This window comes from Falco peregrinus, chromosome 4 (assembly GCF_023634155.1).
Source record: "Falco peregrinus isolate bFalPer1 chromosome 4, bFalPer1.pri, whole genome shotgun sequence".
In the NCBI taxonomy this organism is placed as follows: domain Eukaryota; kingdom Metazoa; phylum Chordata; class Aves; order Falconiformes; family Falconidae; genus Falco; species Falco peregrinus.
This window is the reverse complement of record NC_073724.1, coordinates 93,121,359-93,127,783: the sequence shown is the minus strand read 5'-3', so window position 1 is coordinate 93,127,783 and position 6,425 is coordinate 93,121,359.

Here is a 6,425-nt window from a genome sequence, read left to right as displayed (position 1 = left end):
TGCGTGGCGGGGGGGGGTCCTGCGGGGCGGGGAGGGTCCTGCGGGGCGGGGCGGGGGGGTCCTGCGTGGCGGGGAGGGTCCTGCTGGGCGGCCGACAGCAGGGGGCGCTCAAGGAGAGCTTGTGAGGCTGCTCGCGGCGGCTGTGGCTGGAGCAGGGCTGCGTGCGGGTCAGCCGTGGCAGGAGCCTTGCGGGATGCCCCTTGCCCAAAAGAAGGAAAATCCTTAGGATGAACGCTGAGAACAAGGAGCATGCCTGGGCAGCAAGCTACATGGACAGTTTCCCTTTCAAGCCTGTCAGATATATATAAATATATGGGTGAGTAGCTAGTACAGACAGTGATAGCGAGCAACGAGCTAAAGGTGTTTGCTGTGCTCAGATAATTCTGTATTTTAGAAGCGGCTAAACATGGATGGAAACTAAGCTGGATGATGAGAAGAAACATTCGATTAATTTTCTCTTAATTCTGAAAAAAAAAATGTACATGTGCATGTACAGCCTTTATCCTGTGGACTGTGTGGGTATCCTGTGAGTCACTGTCAGAAGCAGCTGTTGCCTGTGCAGCACCTGCACGGGGACGACCATATCAGAGAATAGTATAGAAACACAGAGGTCTGGTTTCCCCTGTCCTGGGCTCTGCAAGCACCAGACTGTAAAGGCGGTTTGGGTATTGAAGTGGACTTTTCACAGGACAACCTGTAATGACCAGTCAAAGGAGAGCTGGAGGCGGGAGGCTTCCAGTTTGGCATACAGGCTGAACGCCAGGGCCCTAAATGAACCAGCTTGCTAGAGGCTGCAGATGCACTTAGAAAGTAAAAACAGTTCTTCCCTTTTTTCATGAAATAGGTAGACATCCCAGTGGTAACACCATCACTGTTCCTTTCAGTGTTGCTAATCTTACAGCATTGGTGATGCTGTAGAAGATCTGCCAGCTCTCATGCGTCATCATGAGTTTCCTAGTGGTTGATCTATTTTCTTCAAAGCCTAACTTCTGGACTCAGATGACTAAAATAAAAAACCCCACCTTTTTTTATTAATAAAATTAAATTTCTAGTTCTCAGCTGGTAGAGAAAAGCATATGAACAAGACCCCAGGTTGATAAGCCTAAAAATAAAAAGGAAGCACTGCAAATATTTTGCTGGTTAATTCATGATACTGACATTTTAAAGCCCCTCAGATCCAGTTCTGATCCCTTGACAATTATTCATCATGTAAAATAGAGGATTTGTCAACAAAATACAGAAAAGATTGAAATATTTTAGTAAATAATCCAGTCTCATACTGGCTAGAGAGCAGGATGAAGTATGCATATCTCAGAGGGGTGATGACATACTTTACATTCCAAAAATAACAGAGAGGGTAGTAAACAGAATCTCTTAACTTGAAAGATTTTAAAATTGGCATGTATGTCTCATTTACATCTGATACTTTTAAGAGAGATGGTCAAGAATGATTATATTTTTATTAAGTCTTAGGATAGAAGAAATATGGAGCGAAGTGGGGAAAAAATTGGTCCTCTGACAATATTAAAAGCAGGTAGATCATAAGACCTGATGATGATAGATCTGTCAGCTTGGCTTTGGTCCCAGATGAAATGAGAGCAGACCAAACAGAGGTTTCAACTAATAAAATATTAAAGAAGATTAGCAGTGATGGTGATGATGATTATGGTGGTAATAATAATAATAATAATGATGATGATGATGATGATGATGATGATAATATGCAAATTATTAATGCCAACATGGGATGAGGGAAAATAGTTCCTGTCAAGAAAATTTGTATTTCTAAAACAAGATGACAAGTTTTACTGTTAAAATAAAAGTATTTTTTTACTTCTGTAAGCAACTGTCTGGCTAGAAAATCACTTTGATTAGAGAGGCAAAAGAATATAAACTCAATCTGGTTCACATTGGCGAAAACCCAGCACACTTGTCTTAACTAAAAGGGGGACCATCCATAAGTAGTTCCTTTCCAGAGAGGTTCTGCAGGGATTGGGTGTTGTCTTATGCTGTTTAATGTTGTGTTGTTTTGTTTTAAACCATACACGGAATAAAATCTCGAATGATGAAGTTTGCAGCTGACACAGAGGTTGGAAAAGTGGTCGTAATTGAAGAACAGCTGCCTAGCACTGAGTAAATTGTAACATCTGTTAAGTTCAGATGAGTGAGCAACGTGCTTTTCCATACGTCCACTGTCAATCTCAGAACAAAAGACTCACGATGGTGCTTTTCAGCCTTTGGTACCTGAAGGACCATTCAACACCTTTAAAAAAAAAAATCCTTGGTCTACTTATAATCCCACCAACTGTCACTGCAAGGCACCTTCCACCTGCATGGCATATATGTGTACATGTCAAAAAGCTTGCAAGCATTTCTTGACTTACTTCTCATGTTGCGAGTCACAGTCATCCTCACTGTGGGGAGAAAGACCATGGCAGGTCAGACTCAGAGAATCAGCAACTATTATGAAAACAGGTAACTAAAAAATCCTGGGGTAGCGGTAGGGAGTAGCCAGCCATAGGTGATTATGGCATGTGGCTCTGTGGCAAAAGGAATAACAAGATCCCTGGATCCACAAACATGCGTTGGAAATATTGCTTGAGCTCTTTACTTGGCTCCAGAGCTCTCAGGTCTCCAGTGCTGGTAACAACTCCAGAAGAAAGAGACATGACATGAGTAAAAGGCTGTGAAGTGCACCTCATAACACCTGGGTTGAGTAGCTCAAAGCTGTCCATCTTCTGAAAGGAAAGATAAGGAGTGACTTGATTACAGTTAGTCAGGGCTGGATCTGGAAAAAGGTCTAGGTGTTCAAAAAGGGGTGTAAGCAGACTTAAAGCTTTGAAATTTAGATCTAGAAAGGTACTTGTTCAGCAGCTGCCTAACCTTAGAGGCAATTAAACTGCTTGGACATCTCTCTGCGAGGCTGCAGAGATCCCCCAGAACCCATAGTTCTGCTCCTGTGCTTGCCCTGGATTGTTCTGGCTATTTCTCTCTGCTGCTTGCCTCTGGCTGTGGAGGATGAGGATCCCAAATCTAGGCAGAGGAGTACTGCAGTCCCTGGAGCCCTCAACAAGCCCAGTGAGACCCCCTCTGCCACACACTGCCATACACCACCCACAGCTCTTCTCACCTTTATGTACGCGCTCTGCATTGAACAACCATGAATGAAATCACTGCAGGAGCAGAACTTATTCTTGTCCTTCCTCCTTCCCCATGCCAGCCAAGTGCCCGGCCCACTAGCACTCTTCCATACACTTGTGCTCTGGTGCCCAGCCTTGCCTTGGACAAGCTCCACACAACTCCTCACCCCATGAACCCCCAGCACGCACGCCTGCAGCCAAAGTAGGGTTCCCAGCCAAGGGCAGACACACAGCTTCTCTGTACTTGGACCTAGCCTTAAGCAGAGAAAAAGACATTTGGCAGGAGAGTGCTCTTCCCCTTTGCAGAGTAAGGCATTATGAGATTAACAGCCTGCAGGATGACACTTGGCAAATTCAGAGTCAGAGCAAGAAACAATAATAATTAACAATGCAGGTAATTAAGCAGTGGAAAAGCATGCTAAGGTCTGTGGCTGGTTCTTCAGCCCTGGTTATTTTACACCAAAATATCTTTTCTCAAAGAGATGCTCCCATTCAAATGGGAGTGAATTAGGTCAGGAGAGTTCCCTGACCTGAGGTAGGTAGAAGATCACACAGATAATGCACATACTCCCTCTGGCTTTGTGACTAATTCCCTCTGGTACAGCTATTCCTCATGTATGTGGGACTGCTTGGACCTGTGCTTGCCCTCAGGAACTTATAAACTAATTACATTTGTTGTGTCAACCCATTAGATGGTTACAGGCTGCATGCAGACTCATTAGTTAGGCTGTATTATGTTTTTGCTCTTTGAACGTTATCAAAACATTCAAGTCTAGCATGTTTAACGTCTGCTACCATTCTTTGTACACAGATTTCTGTGGTTCCTCCTTGCTAGCAAACCACAGGTGCTAAATGCGCATATGCTGGTTTTGGTTATTTAGTAGATTGAAACTATGGTGGCTGATGTCATCCTGACCTTTTAAGTTTATCCTACTTTTGATGAAACCCTTTATTGTTAGATTTAAAAAAAAAGTTTCAGATCTCATACCATAATTTTATTTTTAAAAAATCGGCAGCCCATACTCCTCCAGAAGAGGTATAGTAGCTCACAAATCAAGAACCTGCAGGCCCCTGGTACCTCCACACTTGCAGTGCCTGCAGAGGACCCAGGTCCGCAGTCTCTCCCAGTGAGCAGCATGTCCGTTCGTAGAAGGTGGGATGTGACAGAGAAGTATAAAAGTAATGGCAAATGCATAAAGCACCTGGATTCAGTGCAAATGAGCTGTTTTTCTTGGAGCCAACTCCAGACTGCTCTGAATTTTCCTAGGGCACAGGTAGGCAGGCAGACTCTTGCTGGGAAAACCTCAGGTCTCTGCACCTCCTTCGGAGTCTGAAGCCGTCTGCCTCATTTCTTCCCTTCCCTCTTTAACAACAAACAAACCACGAGGAACTGGTCTTGGAAGAGTTTTGAGATACCACCACTGTCTTCCAGCTGCAGTGATGTCCCACGGGGCACTGGGGGAGTGAATGTTCATCAGGTGTCATCTTCGTGTCTTCATCCCAAGCTATTCTTTCTGGGAGAGCCCAGTGCCCTGCGACTGTAGGAGTATTAAGAGCTGCCCCACAGCTGCCCTCTTCATTCACATTTATCCAGCAGTTTGCATTCTTCCTGTGCTGGCTGTGCATTTAATGTGTGAATAATAGGCGTTTTATGACTGTTATTCAGCACCTACATACTTTTGCTGGAAGGAGGGTGGACGAGAGCAGGGCGGGGAGGTTTTTAGTTACTGAAACTGCTATTATTTGTTGACAAGATCACCGAGTATCTTAAGAAGAGGGAATTTGATCTCCTTCCAAGTAACTAAAAAGAAATTTGCACTGCAGAATATGTGTGAAGCGTATGTATTCCAGGGTAAAAAAAGAAGACCATTTACAGTCACATTGCCTAGGGATTTCAACATCTGTGAGGAAACAACAACAGGGGTCACACAGTGTCCACATTCTTTACAATGACTTGATTATTTTAGCTCTGGGCCAGTGGAGCAGTACATGAATGCACCCTCCTGCTAGACCCACCTCACGTGAACTCAGCCTCATGACAATCCCTCTCTTGTACTTCAGGTATTCCTAAAACTTCATCTAGCCTGGGAAAATAAATTAATTGAGAAGCAGGTATGCAAGAAACATGTTCTAGCTGACTGACTTTTTCACATGCAGACTTTGGTGAGGCTAACACTGACGGAGTCCTAGAGACAGTGTGCGAGTGCCCCAGATGTCTTGCCCCTGAGAGGTGTTTGCTCCTGAAGGAGGGTGGGAGTTTGTGTCCTGCTCCTGCAAAGCTGCAGTCACATAACAGACATGTGAGTCCCGCGGAGACTGCAGCTCCACTGCCTCTTCCCACCCAGGGACCAGCAGGACTTAGAGACGTGGGGCCCGATGCTCCTGGCCTTACAGCCCTGCAGATGGCTGTGAGGGCTGCTCACGCTGCCCGTACTGAGACTCCAACACTGCCACCACGGACCTGGGCCCGTCACCAATCCCATCTGGGACCTGGAGGTGCTCGCAGGCCGAGGAGGATGTTGGCCATCTAGGCAAGAGCACAAACTGGTGTGCAGCATCTCAAGCCCTGGCTGGCTGGCTCCAGCTGAGAAAGAGATGCTGCTGTGGATGAAGGTGCCGGGGGATGGTGTGCAGCCCCCTGTGCTCAGGTGTGTGGTACCCCAGCACCCTGCTGTTGGCTGTAGTCCCTGGCTGAAGTAGTGGGAGAAAGAGCTGAGTACCCACTAAGGAGGAGAGGAGACGTTTCACTCATTTCACAGCTGCCAAAACCAGCCTAAAACTAGGGGTAGAGAGCAAGTGAGAAGAAGAGCGCTGTTTACGTAATCCTTTGGCAGTGAAATGGGTCAGTGTTCTTGTGGGAGAGGAAGAATGTAGTTTTTAAGAAATAAACAGCATCACTGTAGTTGATAAAAGCTGGACTGTCCTGCTTTCCTGAAGGGTAACACAGAAGTTTACTGTGGGCTTATATGCCTTGTCTTTCGTCCTCACAGTTTCTCCTCTGAACACAGCACACTGAAATGGAACATTCCTGCTGTTTTCTTTAAAATAATCTGTAATTCCTTGGCTATAATGCAAAGGGAGGCACCCATCAGTTTGTTTGGGTTATTTTTTCTCTCTTCCACGAATGTCCTTGTTTATGTTAACTAGCAAATCTAATCAACCAGCTCAGAGGAGAGTTACACAACTGCAAACCTCCTGAGATTTCAGTGGAATAGCAAATCTTGCTTAATACCGCCCCCACCCCCCCCGCCCCCACCCCCATTCTCTTCTCACTTCAGATTTGCA